The following is a 17,574-nucleotide window of genomic DNA, read 5'->3' as shown; positions in this document are numbered from 1 at the left end:
CTTCACAAAAATATGCTTCAAGTAATGCAAAATGCTTGCGCTCGTCTAATTTTTGATCTTAAAAAACGCGATCACATCTCTCAAAAAATAATCGATTTAAAATCGTTAAGAATGGATAATATTTGGAAACATCACTTAAGTAATTTTACATATAAACTTTTATCTAATCAAGATCGAAATTTTAATATCTTGCGTACCATTTTTAAAACAAGACGTTCTGCTCACTCTGTCAATATAAGATATAAGTTAAAGTTTTCAATGCCACAATTTCGAACTGCTCTCTATACTAGATCTTTTTCTTATAATGCAATTAGCTTGATTAACTCACTTCCTGACGAATTTCGACTTTTCAATTTTAATAAATTTAAATTTAAAGTAAAAAATTATCTTTTAGATACACAAAATCGTCCAGTGAATTTATGATCTGATTTATTTTTGTTCTTTTTTTTTGTATCTTTAAGACGCTTCTCGCTGCTGCTTCATAGATTGTTCAGAACTGTATATGGGTCTCCCCTCGCATTGATACTGGAAGTGGTGTATTGAATGGCTCTGTTATGTTTTTGTTTGTAATATGGCTAACAGTTTAGGGATTGATTCTCTTTTTTTCTTCTCTTACTTTTAGTAAGCATAGGTACATGCACATGGTTAAGTAGAATAGCATTTATTTGCTAGACTTCGCCATTCCTGTACTATTTAAATTACATTATTTTGTGTATAATTATTTGTTAAAAAAAAAAAAAAAATTGTAACTTTGTTTGACTTATTAAAGACCTTATTTATTTATTTATTTATTTATTTATTTACCAACCATTAAGATTGACTAAAAAAGTTATTGCCAATATACCTGCATTCTTATACTCATTTGGTGAGGTTAAGTAGGCTATATCATAAATTTTTATGTAAATTGGACGAACGTAAAGCAACTTATCGAACTTTTGACTCTGACTCTTGCAAAACTTGCATCTGAAACGAGAACTAACATTGATCTAGTTTATATTGTACGTATTGTATTATACGCTAAAAAATTATTAAAAAAAACATTACATCATATGTTCTTAAGTGATTCTCAAGAACGCGATAGGTTATAATAGGCTATCATATAGCTTAATTACAAAGAAACAAAATATTGTACACTAAAATGGTTTTAATTTTAGCTATCAAAATGTTCAAAAATACCGCCATTCAACTCTAAACTCATTCTATTTCGTCTGCAGGCCCTTGTTGCGTTTTTAAATGATTCATTCCTTACTTGGACATTTTCGCATTTCGAATGCATTGAATTTTAACCCATTCCAAAAAAAAGTAGTTCTCTCCTGTTGTGCGATTTTTGGATCATACATGAAAGTTGTGTGGTATATGTTACTTCGCCGGTAACTGGTATGCGCGATACAATAGGACGATTATTATTTATCCAAACACAAAATTGCATACGCCTTAGATAATCATTGTAGGTGCTATATACTCTGTACATGGTATGGATATAGGCCTTGCTTGTGAAGCGTGTTGATTACCCATTCTGTGAAATAACCAATTGAGTGGCAAATCTTGGTTAACTGGGTCATTGGATTATCTAATACCAAATTCAGAATATTTTATACTTTTTCCTAACCTTGTCAAGTGGTTCGTTTAGATAGTATGTTAGTACTGGGCAGAGTTTCGGTCTCGCAAAGATTGTTAAAAACTTTGATAAATACCTTTTTGTCCGAATTTCTCCGGTGTAAAAATCGTCGACAGTTTTCTTGAACAATAGCTCTAGCCATTAGAAAAGCAGTAAACAAAAAAACCATATTTGCATATTCTAAATATGAATAGATGTGTGAATATATTGACGAAAATATACTGTCATTGGCATTAACACGTGTCAAAACACATTTAAGGCATTTGCGTTAAGAAACGGTAAACTATTTAAAATTATATCATAAAGGTATAATTTAGAAACAAATGAGATTCAAATAAGAACATATGAGTTTTTTTAAATTATTTTCAATATGTAGTACAATACTCACCTGGAATTTGGTGCGTTCGTCCCGAGTCACCTAGTAGGTATATGTAGCATTCTAAGATTGTCAAATTTAGAGTAAAACGCTAATACATCTATTATCGCTAATTATCACATTAGCATGCCCGGTGCACGATGTAATTCTATATCTATTCACAAACCGATATTTTAATTAGAGTTTTCGGCTTCGGAGGTAATGAACATTACCTCGGTAGAAGAGCGAAAGATGCAGATCTTGTTTTTGCCATTTTTAGTGCTCATTAAAAAAAACACTTTTCGTTGAAAAATACTGCTTTAACCTTTAGGCGGTGGTTTTTCCTTTATAATGCTATATCCCTTGAGATAAAATACAAATATAAACTTTTAATATTTTTCAGTGTTTTTCGAATTTTGCGTTCAGAGAACTTTTTAGATTGCTGCTTAAAAAAGCTGTAAATTATAATACCCATAACGTTACAATTTGGAGTTGGGAATGACTTTTCGGGAAAAAAAATCGGGAAAAAAAAATTACTAAAAATACCTTTAATAACACAATATAGTAATTTTTAATCAACCAACTTTTTTCCAACAACTTTTTATATATGGGTATTGTATTTTTTATAAAATTTAAATTTTAAATTTACACATATAGAATCTTCTACAGTTTCTCGTTTCGCAAAAGCAATTCGGAATATAGTAAAAGTTAAAGCACTTACCTTATAAACATATAATTTCAAAAAAAAACTATACGGCTTACTTACAAAAAAAAACCTGTATCCACGATACGCACGAATCTGTATTAAACTGATGTAGCCGTGACCTATCCCAGTATTCCGAAAAAATAAATATGTATGTGCGATTATGAGACAAAAATATAGTCGCCTAAAAATAGAATTTGATTCGAGCCTACTTAACGTAGTTGGGTGGCAACCTTGTAGATGCGTGGCAATTAGTAATAAAGGAAATTTTTGGCATTAATTTTTGTTAAAATTTACCACTTAGCGATCAGTAAATGGAAGTATAAATATTTGATAACTACTGTACATAGAGTACTAGAAAGTAATTTAATTTATGAACTATAGTAAGGATGTAGTGTACTTATGGTAGAGATCATTGACAGAACAGTTTCAGTGACATAACAACATATATTTAATTCCTTTTTAATCAAATCACTAATATCTTTCTTATTTTACATTGCTCAAATATATTTTTTAACTTTATAATTAGAAAAATGAACCCCGATAAAATTTTAGTGTCAGCAAATCCCTAATGTTGTAATTTTTATAAAAAATTATATGATTAAAATTTTTGTAAAGCTTTAATTTCTATTAAATAATTCCAAAGTATTATTCTTAGTGGTATTTTTAATTGTACATCTTTATTTTAAAGTATGATTCTTACAGTAAATTTGTAGCCTCGTCGTCACTACAAAAACCATAAAACATATTTTTTATTTGACTAACTTTTTTGCTCATAGAAGATCTGAATATACTTTAACAAACCCTTTTTTAAATTAAAAACTTAATTGTTAAATTATACTTTGCTATACTACCAAAAATACACAGAGGAGGTTTAAACATTATCCAACTCTGGAATTATATCTCTCTACGTTTTCATATTAAATTCTTCATAATTATTCTATTCATAACTATTCATATAAATACTGTCTTACTTCCAGATTGAAGTTTGTGCATTATTCCATAAGATTTAAATATAATTTCAGTAGAATCTATAAATATTAGTAGGGATGGCAAAAACCAGTATCTTTATATCGAGCAAATAATTTTTTTAACCTCATTTTTTACTGTTACATCCCATATGCTGGGATGTTCTCAATAAATAGGTCTAAACTAAATTAAACTGCCTTCATATAAAAATCACTATATTATGTCAACTTATTGCACAATGATGGTCTACCCATCATTGGAATCAGGTATATAAGTACCTGATCTATTGATAAACTAAAATTTGGGTATTATATAAATAAACTGGTGGATGGTGCTGATTATTTCTAGAATACAATATCATTTAGTGACGGTGACTGTTAATTTTCTCACTATGTTTTTTAAGTTACTTCTATTCTCTAAAAAACACTAATACTAATACTTTAACTTTATTAACGCCTATTACAACAGAGAATTTTTAACTAGATATGCTTGCTTCATACCTTAATATTCCTCAAAATTTTAGTCATATATTCGAAGACTCACAACTGTGTAACGTAACCTATATTCATATTTTATACAAAAAGGCTTTAAACAAGAATAAATAAATAGACTATTAAATCGTGAACAACTCAAAATACACAGAAAAATCAATTTGAAAAAAAAACTTCTGTAAAACAAGAAGAAAGCTCAGTGGTCTCAAATCAGATAACCCTTTTTAATTAAAATTTTTAGGATAAGAAAGAAATCACAGTATTCATACATATATTAGAAAATTTAATACTAAAGGGAGTTTTTTTAGAACTATACAAAATTAAAATTAAATAAATCACCTAAAAATAAATGTATTGAGAAGTTATTGGTACTGATACTAAACAGATACTGTTATATCATTAGTGCTTGAAAATGATTTCGGGCATATAGGTCAATATGCCCGAATAAGTCCAATTTTTGACCACTTTTTCGGTCAACTGGGTGAGGTCGTATTTCGGCAATAACGCCGCGAATGTTGGCTTCCAAGTAATCCAACGTCTGCGCTAGTTTATTGCGTGAAATTATGAGCTTATGAAATGTATCCCGCAATAAATTGATGGTGTCGTGCGCTGTGTGGCATGTTACACCAGCTTGTTGAAACCAAAGCTCTATCACATTATTGGCATTTGACTGTTTTATAAAAAAGTCTGCAATCGTGGCTCTATAGCGTTCTTCATTAATATTAACATTCAGACCAGTATCATCATTAAAAAATATGGTTCAATGATTCTACCTGACCATAACGCGGACCGAACAATGACTTTTAGCGCATGTAAAAGCATCTCAACAAAAACTTCTGGATTTTCTCTACTCCAAATTCGGCAAATTTTCTTAATTACACAGCTGTTCAATCAAAAATGAGCGTCATCGCTAAGCAAAATTTTGCAATGAAAAAGTGGGTCAAGCTGAATATTGTTTTTGGCCCATCCACCTAACTTGCGATACGCATAATGGTCACGCGTTTTCAATTCTTACACAGGTCCACACAATTGTCATAACTGTAATTACTATACACGATGGCGAATCGATTCATTTGGGTCCTCTTGAATATTACACTCCAGAGCAGCAATAACTTCGTCTTTGTGCACTGTATAGCATCCTTGAAGACACGTATTATCAAGTAGATTGTGTGAGGTACGAAAACGAGATTTGGTTTCGTTTGGCAAACTTGCTACGATGGACAATTATATCGACTATAAAATGGACGTAGCGCATGGTAAGTTTAGTGAATAGCACCATGATTTTTAAACTAAATTTGCACAATTTGTAAGCATTGTTCTAAGGTAAATATGTTTATTATGGAATAACAAGACGAACGGATCATAAACATACCATCGACTGTCAAATTTACAATGACAGGACACAGTGTTGCCAATTTAAAAACCAAATTTCTTAAAAAGATAATATTTTGTTACGAAATTCGTTTTGAAATTACAATAATTTTTTGTAATTTCAAAGTTACTGAGTTTGCCATATGTACCTTTTATTTACAATAGATACATTCTAACTATATGTAGATAGATATATTATTTTTTATTTTTGTAACGATTGTAGAAGTATTAGTATTATAAAAAGCTAATAGCATTAGTACTCTCTAAATTTGGATTAATAACAAATTGTCTTTACTAATTCCCGTATAAAACCTTAGGGTTCGTCGAAACTTTGGAGTAGGTATCTGTGATAAATTAAAAGATTGAAACACTTGCAAAATATGTATCAAGTCATCATTAAGGCATTTTGATGATATGCTAAAATACTTTATTGTCAATACATTTGTTTTAATTTAATAGGCTATTTTAGTCACCCAGTTAATTATTCTTAGTGTTTTAGATTTAGTTGGGTATGGGACTAAATAAAACTTTAAGCTTTTTAACTTGGAACGGAATATTGATAGTTCTGAATGAATACAATAGTTCTAAAATTGCTTGTATTTGGTCTCATATCCAAATAAATCTAAAAAACTTAAAAAATATCTTAATCTCACGGTAGATTTTTAATAACGAAACATCTTCATTATCCACCAATATGAAGATATATTATTTATTTTTTTATGTATTTAAGACTATGTGAATATTTCTAGACAGTGATATCAAGGATGAATTGAATATATAATAATTATATATTTAATTAATTAACCTAACAGCATTTTTTAATTTCGACAAGACTTTCATAAGTTTTTCGAATTTAATGATTTTCATTACATATCGATAAAAATAAAACAATTTTTAAAAATCTCTTTGGTCTTTTCAAAACCTTAAATTCATCAAATAGTGTATGCTTATGATCAAGGTTCATACAACCCTTAAAACACTTCTCATATATAACCTACTAATACTACTACTGAAACTTAAACTAACTAAACTACGGCTGAAAATATCACATGGTAGCAGTCAATATTTTATTACTATACCATAGATTTCTTAAAAAAACAAAAGTATCTCCAGTGTCTAAATATTTACAACATACTAAACAAATAGTAACCTTGATTTTTTGATATTTAATTTTTAGCATGACAAGTAACTGTTATTTTACGTTTGGTGAAGAATTAACTACAGACTCAATGGAGGTTCACTAGTTACGAAACAGCACACTAATAACTAAAGATGCTTTTTTTACATTTAGCATTGACATCCGTCATTCAGGAGGTGGTCCGTTATTTATCGGTGTTTTTCAACATTTTGGAAACTGTGCTTCTACTTTCAGTTCAAAAACAGCATATATTGTCAACATTATGAATTAATCAAAATTTTTTTTTCCGAAAATTCCTTTAAAAATATAATATATATAAATATATATAAGTTATGTCAAATAGCATTAATTGCTGTTTAAAAGTATTTTAAAATAGATCAAACGCTGCAAAAGCAATTATAATGATTTTTTAGAAATCCATATTTTGTCATTAAACAAAAATATGCATAAAAATAATCCGGTAATCCAATAGATGTCCAAAAATGGCTGTAAATGAATATTCATTTCTTGCTCTTGGACATACTCGATAATAATTGGACTAATTTTAAATGTCCATTGGACAAACGGTGCTATGTGGGTCAAAACATATACCAACCATAAGCAAAATCAAATTGCATTTTTTTGTAAAATTTGTAAAAAATCTACTTGCGACTGTGCATTTATTAGCATGCAGACACATTGCCCCCAACATACTCTGTTTATTCTAGGAAACCGAATATTGGTTATTATCATCTTTACCATTTCCCTCCCAAAACTAATACCATCCAGAATGCTCCCGTCTTTACCGAATGTCTTTCTTGTCCCCCCAACTATTCGGACCATCATTAATTTTCCCCAAGAAACTCGACCACGTGATTTGGGATTGCGTGTGTATCGGTCAGCGAGGCAGTGGGATTGCCTCGCCCCTTAACTGCCCCGCCCTCAGAAGGGGTGAAGTAACGAAACTGTCTGATTGGTCGCGTAGGGGGTTGACCACACCCTTTGCGTAGGTGCACGCGGCCGGGCACGCTATTACGACCCTTTGTCTAACTTTATATGGAAGAGAAAAAAGTGGCGATATGCAAGGGTTTTATGAATGACTAAGGGCTTCAGCTTAGCTCCGATGATGATGGTCACGGTTCTTCTTGTCGGAATAAGGGTGAAAATTGGCTCATCGGTCCCATTTTATATATATACTGGGGTTGGCCTCGATAGGCAAAAAGTGATGGCTGACAAAAACGAATAACTTTAAAGATAATAAGAAGATCGTTAATCTGCATTGGTTTAGAAACTAGGTGATGTTTATATTATGACCTCAAAATTTAGTATTAAGGTTTGTTAGCTAAACGCACTTACTAGCTTATTCGATTGCTTTTGGTCACTTTCTGTTTAATGGAAAACTGTCTAATTTTAAATGCAATACCTATTATCTCTTAGAACACTTTACTAGTGCACCTAATAAACCTATTCATAATAATATACTTTACAGTAATATTCAGTGAAAACAAGTAGTTTAAATTTTTTTTTAAATAATATTTTTCATATCTTGGTTAAATTACAAGTTACAAAAAATTAAAATTATGCAGTTTTGTCTAAGTCGATATGCTTTTTAAAAATAAGCAATCGATAACAATATAATATGTATTTAAATTTTGGGACACACTGTACATAAATCGTTAAAAATGTTCAAGAAGATTTTTAGGTACGTTTACGATAATATTAAATACTAAATAAACTGCATTTTAAATTATTGTTAAAAAACTTTTTGAGTAAAACAGATTTTATAATTTATATTAAGGCCACCTATCCTTTCGAGTAGCTGCTGCGGGGCAGCGGTGAGAAACGAGGAAGAAATTATTTGTCTATTAGTTTACGGCGGCTGGTATAACAGCGACATGCCTAAAATAGTAAGGTTACATTCTTGAATTGGTTTATAATAAAATTACGGTTTTTTTTTATTTCCAGCGGCGCGGCGGTAGTGTATGAGATTGGAAGGGATGCAAAAATCCACAGGCTTACGACTCGCTATAATACTTAATACTAGCTTATTCACCATTTAGGCTAATAGTTATTGGTCTTAGTTGTTTTAAAGAGATGATACATATGGATATTATTATAGAAAAGGAACAAAAATACGCCTTAGGTTCAATGTGAAAACAATTATCCAGTGCAAAACAAAGAATATTCTTGCGGTATAGTATAGGAGTACAATAATTTTTTCTTATTTGAACAATGCCATTGGTTAAGGATTGATACGCAGGTCGACGATAGCTTAATTGTCAGTGACGCACTTAGACGCATTTATATACAGTGTTATTAATGACCAATATTACGTTAGACGTAAATGGTCTACAGTGGTCTTCGTTATAATTAATATGTTTTTCTCAAACCATTATACCAACGTTGATTTTTTAAATCAAATTCCCTGTTCTTCTATAAGTTTTTTTAATCATGGCCTTTTATCATTAGTCGTTCTCAAGAAAAAATAATTCTTAATTTTTGATTAATGGAAACGTATTCATATATATCATCGATTATCAAACTCTGCATATGGCTCAAAATACTCAAAACTTTAAAGCGCAAAAGAAAAAATAGCACTTGACTCAAGCTGTGGCGATCAATGTCAAACTCCTGATTTGTCACCAGGTAAGTTTAAAAGATAAACATTTTTAGAAAGGCTTTTTTATAGAGAAACAATTAAAATAATAGAAAAATGTACTACGGAGCAACAAAAGCTTCTCGACCAACTTCATTATTCGAAAATATTGAATTCAGCTTTAATTGAGATAGATAAAATGAGGAACGAACAATTAATAGTTTATGGAAAAAATATATCGTCTTGTAGTTTCTATATTAATTAAAGCTTTCCATATCTGGCAGCAGACACTTTATTGGAGAAAAAAGCACAGTGGCAATAAAATATCTATTTAGTGCCAGAAACCTCACTTCTATGAAAGGGAAGAAAATGAAGAACTTAATCAAAATCACGAATTACGAAGAATGGTTTTACCAAGTTATAAGTCAATTTTTAAAAAATGAAGTATTTTGCGACAAAATAAAAGATCAGTTAAGTGATTTTTTATAAAATGCTGTTTACTTGAACTTGTCGATTCGTGAAAAGTCTAGAACTATGGATATTAGAAATATTACAAAAAAATAAATTTATATTTTAATGTATTTAAAGTCTGCATAAGAAAAAAATTTTGAAAATTCCTGAATTTTTACAAATACCGCCATCAAAGTCAGATGCTTACTAACGTCGTACTAAAAAACAACGGCGTAGCACGCGAGTAGCAGAGCGCACGAAATGCATGCGTACGCGTTGCCATATTTTACGTCTCTATCGGTAATGATCGATTCCCCAATTTGTATAAATATTTACATATGGACCTATTACATGCAATTCAAAGATAGTGGCTTAAAAAGAAAATAGTTAATAGGTAAAAACCAATAATTATTAAATAAGTAGATGGATAGGTAATCCTAAGACCATCTGTTAACAACAATTTTAGGCAAAAATTTAAAACATGTCTATCAATAGCTACAAGAAAAGAAATGTGACAAGAAAAGAGATTTAACGAAAGATTAACAAATATGTTATTTTAAAATATTTTTTGTTTGAGAGGCTAAATTGCATTAATAAAGAATTCCAATGTGCATCTAAATTTTTAATATTTAAACTTATTCCGTCGAATTTATATCCTATATTAATTGAGTTTCAAAAATAATTCTAATTAGGAAAAGATTTTTTTAAAAATGTGTAGTTAAACTTAAACAAAATATGTGTATTAACATAATAACGAAATATGTTGTATCATTGCCATCTGGATTGTGGAGGTATACCTAAGATAGTTGTCCCCAATATGTGGCAAGATAAATCTTTATGACATTGAAATAGCTGCTCTAGTGATCAATGCCTATGGATTTTTTTACCAATAAATATGAAGAGAAAAGGAAACGTAACAAAATAATATGGAACATGGTTTTGGAGCTATGGAACATAAAACATTAAAGAAAAGGGCAAGAAACTTAAGAAAACAATAGCGATTAAAAAAGTAAATAAAATAAAAATTAACATATGCATTAATTGTCTAATACGTGATGAGTCAGAAAAGGAATCTGCCACTACAAATCTTGCTACCCAGTGCAACTTTATAGAAGTTCAGTACAGCAGAAAATAAGATTAAAGTATTTCCATCTCTAGCGTTTATGCAAGATTGGAGCCTGCCCATACTGTGTAGAGATTGAAGATATACTGTTGAGGAATATTGTGCTATTGTTCCCGAGAATTAATATTGCATAATCTTATGTTGGTTTTTGCATGCTGCCACTGCTCTGGAAAGCATTGCCAAGCATGTTCTATGGGATTCCTATCTGGGAATAGTGCGGGCGAAGTCAAACGATTAATGCCTTCCTAATCCATATACTCATTTACAGCTCCAGTACGGTGAAGTTGGGCGTTATCATCCATAAAAAGGAAAGGCTCACCAAGAGCTTCTCGCCATAGTCTGACGTAAAGGTCTAAAATCTTCCTCATGTATCTGTCACCAGTTAATTGTCCCTTGAATATAAATTAATGATAATTCTGTGCGACCATTAGACATGATACCAGCCCAGAACATAGTACTTCCTCCAGAGCAAGCTGGACATCTCCTGTTGGCAGGGCCGTTCCTAGGGTATCTGCCGCCCGGGTGCGAAAAAAATTTTGCCGCCCCTCCTTTACCACACCGAATCCGGCCTTTGATAAACAGTTGTAAATAAATAACTTGAAATAATTTAACGTTAAAAAAAAACAACATTTTAGAAACATAAACACTTTATTTTATATTAAATCATAATTTTATTTACAATTTATTTGTAATGTAATGTATTTACAAATAAGTTGTAATTAAATACAAACATTTAATTAATATACATACATTTAAGTTTTAATTAAATACATACATACATATTATTTACATACGCAACATGCACTTGCTATAATATGTATATGTATACATAAAGGGGCAGGTAGCTAACATATCCAAAGATTATACAAAGTTTGCTTTTCTCGCTTTTTTTAATGCAAATGTTTTAACAATGTTAGACACATATATATTTTCTGCAATTTCTTTTTCAATACTAATTATTTATAAGTCAGAAAGCCTCTCTTGACCCATTGTGGATCGTAAATAATTTTTTATTACTTTGAATTTAGAAAAACTTCTTTCTCCACTAGCTACTGCGACAGGTAATGTTAAGAAAATTCTAATGGAAATTACTAAATTGGGAAAAACATAGATGAGGTTATTTACAAATAGGTAGGTAAGAACATTTAAGGCATTAATTTCAGGGGAAATATAGGGTGCAACATTATCAATTTCATCAGATAAATCTTAGCTAAAATATCTTTTTAATTTTTTGATGGATCATATAAAATTTTCTCAAGAGCTTCACATTTTGCAAACCTAATTGATTTTTCTGTTTGGAGAAAGCTATGTTGGTTGTTAAGAAAATTAAACAACTTATCATGTTGCTTCATTTGCTCGAATTTTTCTTCCAATTTTAATAATGTAGTATCTAATATAACAAAATAAAAATTAATTTTAAACTGACCAACTGGATTTTTAGGGGCCTCCTCTAAAATATTAGTGAAATCTTCATCTGATCTAATACTAGATATAGATGTTTTAGTTTGTTTTAAGATTAAAATAATATTAGGTAAGGCAACATCAGATTCCTGCATCACTTTACTTGCAATATTAATTTTTGTTAACACATTATACCATATAATAATGGAACAAATAAATTTAAACGACTTAATTTTTAAGAGTAATGAATTAGCCATAGTTTTGGTATCGGAGTCCCTCTTATTATCAGAGTAAAGTGCAAATATAGCCCCAAATATTTTTCCTAAATAGAGCATCTATTCTGCTTTCCCATCTAGCATCATATTGTTTTATTAAAATTGGCAATTGTTTCGATTAATTTTAAAAAGTTTCCGTTTTGTTGCTCGTATATCTTGTTATTTTGACCGGCTAAAGACTTGACAACATAAGTTATAATTTTCAAAACAGAAACCGATCTATCTTTTTCCATGTTTATTAATTTCTCGTTTAGTGAATCAGTTGTCGTTTTAGAAGAAATTGATTGTTTTAAATCAAGCCAAGATTTTGTATTACAAATATGCCCCTTTGACTTTTCATGTCTTTCTATAAGTTGACTTAAATGTCTCCAATCGTTATAACCCTCAACCAAACCACTACCACCAGAACAAGTTTTAAATATTTTGCAAGGAAAACAATATACACAATCTTTTGATTTAGAATATACTAGCCAAACCCTCGGAATTATTTCTCCATTACATATTTTTTTTATAATAAATAGATGAGAATCCTCTATTGTCTTTAATTAAAGGAAACGTCATATCAGCCTCCGTTAGTTGCGTAGGCCCTAACTATATCAGAGTTAATTTAATTTTGTCCAATAAAACATTTGGCCAATACCCAGGATCCTTATAGACATTAATATTTTCACGGCTTACTTCAGATCCTTGTTCTGCTAATAAAACATCACCTTCCACTATAGTTTTGGTATTCGATGAGTTCTCCTTCTCTTCTCCGCTATTGACCATTATACATATTGTGTCCGTCACATTTTCATCTCGGGCTTGGGAACTTGATGGTTTATCATGTGATCTTGTTGGGATTAAAAACGCTTGGAGTGAACTGCAAGCCTTTTTAGTTAATTCTTCTTTTTCACGCTTTCGTTTTCTGTAATGTGCTTCAGACAGCTTTTTTCTATAATAAAACAAATCCAAAATTAAAATAAATCCAAGTTATCCTATATTTTGCCTGAATGAATAAAGAGATATATTTTTAACGTTTCAAATAAAAAAAATAAATATTAAGATTATATGCTACTTTTTTATTAAGCAAATAACTAATATTGGAAAGGTGAGTAACCAAACGGAATTAGTGGATGAGTGCGACTACTTGTTATTCATAACGCATATAATTTTTAATTTTTTCCTCAAGTTCAAAATTAGTTATTTTTTTTAGTTATTATATTATTATTTAGAGTCAAAAATAAGTCAACATTACTTTTTAAAATAAAATTAATTGTGCTAACAAAAATTTTTAAAATCTCAAAAGTAAAAAAATTGGGAGATTTCTAATAGGAGTAATAGGTATCTAAAAAAAAGAAAAAAAACTCCTTAAATTTCAGGAAAAATAAAAAAATATTATGCATTATAAATAGGCAGTAGGTTCAGTCATCCACCATTTCCGTTTGGCTACCCATTTTCCAAACATCCTATATATTTCAAAAATATAAAAACGATATTTAAACTTTATATGACAGTTCAAAAAAAATGTAATCAAATTAACGTATGTGTAGAGATACTTACCTTTTTAATTTTTACTCTCTGTTTTACCACAATATTAAACAAAAGCTTTTAATAACATTGCGATTTACACGACTACAGGCTACACGCTTGAAAATTTAAAATAAAACAAGTGCACGCACTGCACGCATTTATATGCCTTGACCACAGACAAGTATTTTCCTGAAAAATCTTCGTCGCGACATATTTTTTCCAACTCGTTGCGACCTGAAGCGGACTGAAACGAATATCTAGGTATACGTATTAAATTTGAATCAGAGATATAACTAATAATATTTAGAATGTTATAAAGTAACTTTAATACATTAATTGATAATTAATAATATTTCTATATGTATAATATGTTTATAATAGTTTTTGAAACAAATTATTAAATTTTAAAAATATTTATTAAAAAAATATTTCTTTAGTTTTTTTTGGGGCGGCGGAAGCCGCTCCTCTGACCTGCCGCCCGGGTGCCCCGCACCCCCTGCACCCCCGGGTCGCAACGGCCCTGCCTGTTGGCGCTGTCCACACCCGTATTCGATGGCTCTCCGGCACCAAATTCTTATTTTTTTTTTGAAAAAACACAAGTTTCTAAATTGTGCAGTTGAAGCCATGTGCTCTTGTGCCTACTTTAGTCGATGAACTTAGTACTCAGGTTGTAGCTAAGATACCCTTAATGATCGACGACACCTAAAATCTGTTGCCAGTAGTCGCATCCCTCTGGATGGTTAAGGTAAAACAACGGTTGTTCATTAGTCCAAAATTACAAACATTTTAAAGATAACGGAGATACGAGAAGAATCCCAAAATTTTTAAAAATGCCCTGTATCTTAAAAACTTAAAGGGGTATGAAAATTTTGTTGATGGCATCTTTAGTTTTACGAAAAAGTGTTACAGTGTCGCGAAGACCACAACTCTCTATCTCTAAAAATAACGGAGACACCCTGCAAAGGTACGCAAAATGAAATACCCTGTACATATAGAAGCGAATAGTTATTGAATAAATAAAATGGTTAAATATATTTTTATATTTTTTTATCCTAACAGCAGTTGAATAAAATTAATTGTCAATTGCCAGTTTCTTATTTCTACCAGTAATTTTTTATAGTAATTTGTTGGAAATGTTCTTTTAAATACCGAGAACTGCACTTACATTTTAACCATCCGATAAAAAGTGTAACCATTAAATGGTTTATTTCATCTTTGTGTTAATTTAAAATAATAAGCAAAATTCCCCAAAAATATAAAAAAGCCTAACTCAACTAACGTATCTCAACCGTTTTAAAATTAAGTAGTTTCTTTTATTTTACGGTTCCGTCAGAAATACGCGTTTTTTATTTTGTCGGCGGCTAATATTCATGCTTGGTTAGAACAACTGGACGGAGGAAGTTCAACCTTGACGATTCGCAAATTTACAAGGTTGTCTGGGTAAAAATCTTAGAAGCTTTTTTATGTGCGATGTGATGGTTAATTTCTGCGAATAAGGTGAAAATCCGGTCATGTCATATTTGTGTTTATATCGCATAGGCGCAGCAGAAATATCATTTTCCTATTAAGTCAAATTTGCTACATGAGAAATACCCTTACGAATTAAATTGTGTTACATGTTTCGATATAAATGTATACACAAATATTTAGTAAAGTAATTTAAATACGATTTTAATTTTGTCTAAATTTGTTAACAGATTTTCTTAACTTATTGACATTATTGACATAACCGTTTTTGTGGCCAGCAATGATAAAAATAAATGTTTGAATTTAAAAAAGAAATTCAATAGAAAATATAATCGAAACAAAAATAAGTATAAATTATTAAATTAGGTAAAATATTATGGTGTAAAAACTTTTATCTCGTATTTTTCTTTAAATATTCATAAAATTTAAATTTTAATTGGTCTGGGTAATTTTTTCTTAAGCTTATTTTATTTGTGTTGATAATTTAAACATTTATTGTATAATATAACATGGAAAATTTAATATACTCTAGTAACGTTACTATTTAAATATTTTGATCCTCGTTTTGAGCAGTTTTCTCGTTGCGTCTATGATGGTTATTTATTATAATATTTTACAAAATTATACTTCTTATAAAATATAATTGAATTTTCACGATATTAAAATCAAATATTTTCTATCTTACTTCATAGGCTAGTGGAAAAAATACTTAGCCTAGCATAGGTAAAAATTGTCTTTTAGGAACTTGACTACTATAGTTCAGTTCAGAGATCTATTAGAATCTTTGATGCGCCGCGAATAGTCCGTGTGCCGGTGTTGCTTGTATTGTCACATGGCATGCATGTTTAAATCACAAAATTTTATGTGAAAAGAGTCATAAAGTAATATTCTAAGCTATATTTAATCATTCCATTAAATAAATAAATGTTTTAAGAATTTTTTTCAGAATTTATACATTTAATCCATAAAATTTGACTACATGCGCCCACGTACTATTTTGTTAGAAGTCTGACCTCAGTCACAGCCACTCAAGCGTGAAAAGTTGCACAGGTCCGGCCTCTAAATGTATTTGTATTTAAAACTTTATTATTCGGGATTTTTGGGTTTAGTTTTATTAAGCTAGAAATTGAAGATAGTTGATAGCATGATAATATTTAATTTAACTATAAGATTTAAGTACGTAAAATAAGTTTAACCAAAAATTTTAATTTAATAAGTTTAGTTTTTAGCGCTATCAGTGGGGTGTTTATAACAAGTGATGGGAGAATAGGTGGTACGAATTACTTACGCCCATTTATATTGTGGATTAAGGCATTAAAGATTTACTTTTTGACACAAAAGGATAAAATGTTTTGGTTTGTCTTCAAATTTTATATATTTCCTTTTTTTGGATATTGAGATTTATTTTTACTTGGGGGTGATTATTAATAGAGATTTTGGCTGCCATATTCAATGTCCTTTATTATTGTTCTTTTTTTTAATTAATACATATTACGATATATTATTATAATAATATACTCATGAAAACCCCCATCTCTATATTTAGTACCAACTTCTTTTGATAAAAAGTAATTATGTAGTCAGAAAAGTGGCAGTATATTTTTTAAAATAAACTTTTACATTAAAAATCATCTAGCTGTCTATATCTTATGCGTGTAAAAGACACAAGTTTTACTTATAAAAAAAATACAAACTTTACATACTGAATGTAATATTTATTAATTTGTTTGCCTTATATTTAGTTATTGTGCATATTAGGAGAGACTAGATGAAAATTAACAAAAATAAATGCTTATACTAAAAACTAAAAATCTTATACAAAACACTACATTTACAAGTATACTGGATCCTAAAACTACAGTGAGGATACTAAATACTTTTATAAATTTAACCACTCATTTAAATCTGGCCCAACGGGTTAATACAATTTTCTAAATTCTGTTTTTTTTGCCTTTGTTCTTAAGCAGTTTCTTCCATTAAGGAAGGAAACAGTTTCTTTGTTGCCGCTATGGATTCCAACTTCATATTGCACATTAACATATGGATATTAAAGCATTATATTATATATACTTTATTGTGTCGCTGACAAACAAGGGCAGTAAGCTGTAAAAAACAAAATTTTAAAC

At 29.9% G+C, this 17,574-nt stretch overlaps 1 protein-coding gene across 1 annotated transcript in view; it reads right to left on the bottom strand.

Annotated features, from left to right (window-relative positions):
• LOC126745199 (zinc finger protein 574-like) overlaps positions 1–2,711 on the bottom strand; it is a 250,094-nt gene extending 247,383 nt beyond the window's left edge. Inside the window, exon 1 of the mRNA XM_050452937.1 lies at positions 2,695–2,711. The gene's annotated coding sequence lies outside the window, so the exon portion shown is untranslated. The remainder of the gene's footprint in view (positions 1–2,694) is intronic.
• Between the last annotated feature and the right edge of the window lie 14,863 nt (positions 2,712–17,574).

Source organism: Anthonomus grandis, chromosome 15 (assembly GCF_022605725.1).
Source record: "Anthonomus grandis grandis chromosome 15, icAntGran1.3, whole genome shotgun sequence".
In the NCBI taxonomy this organism is placed as follows: domain Eukaryota; kingdom Metazoa; phylum Arthropoda; class Insecta; order Coleoptera; family Curculionidae; genus Anthonomus; species Anthonomus grandis.
This window is presented reverse-complemented; position numbering and strand designations above follow the sequence as displayed.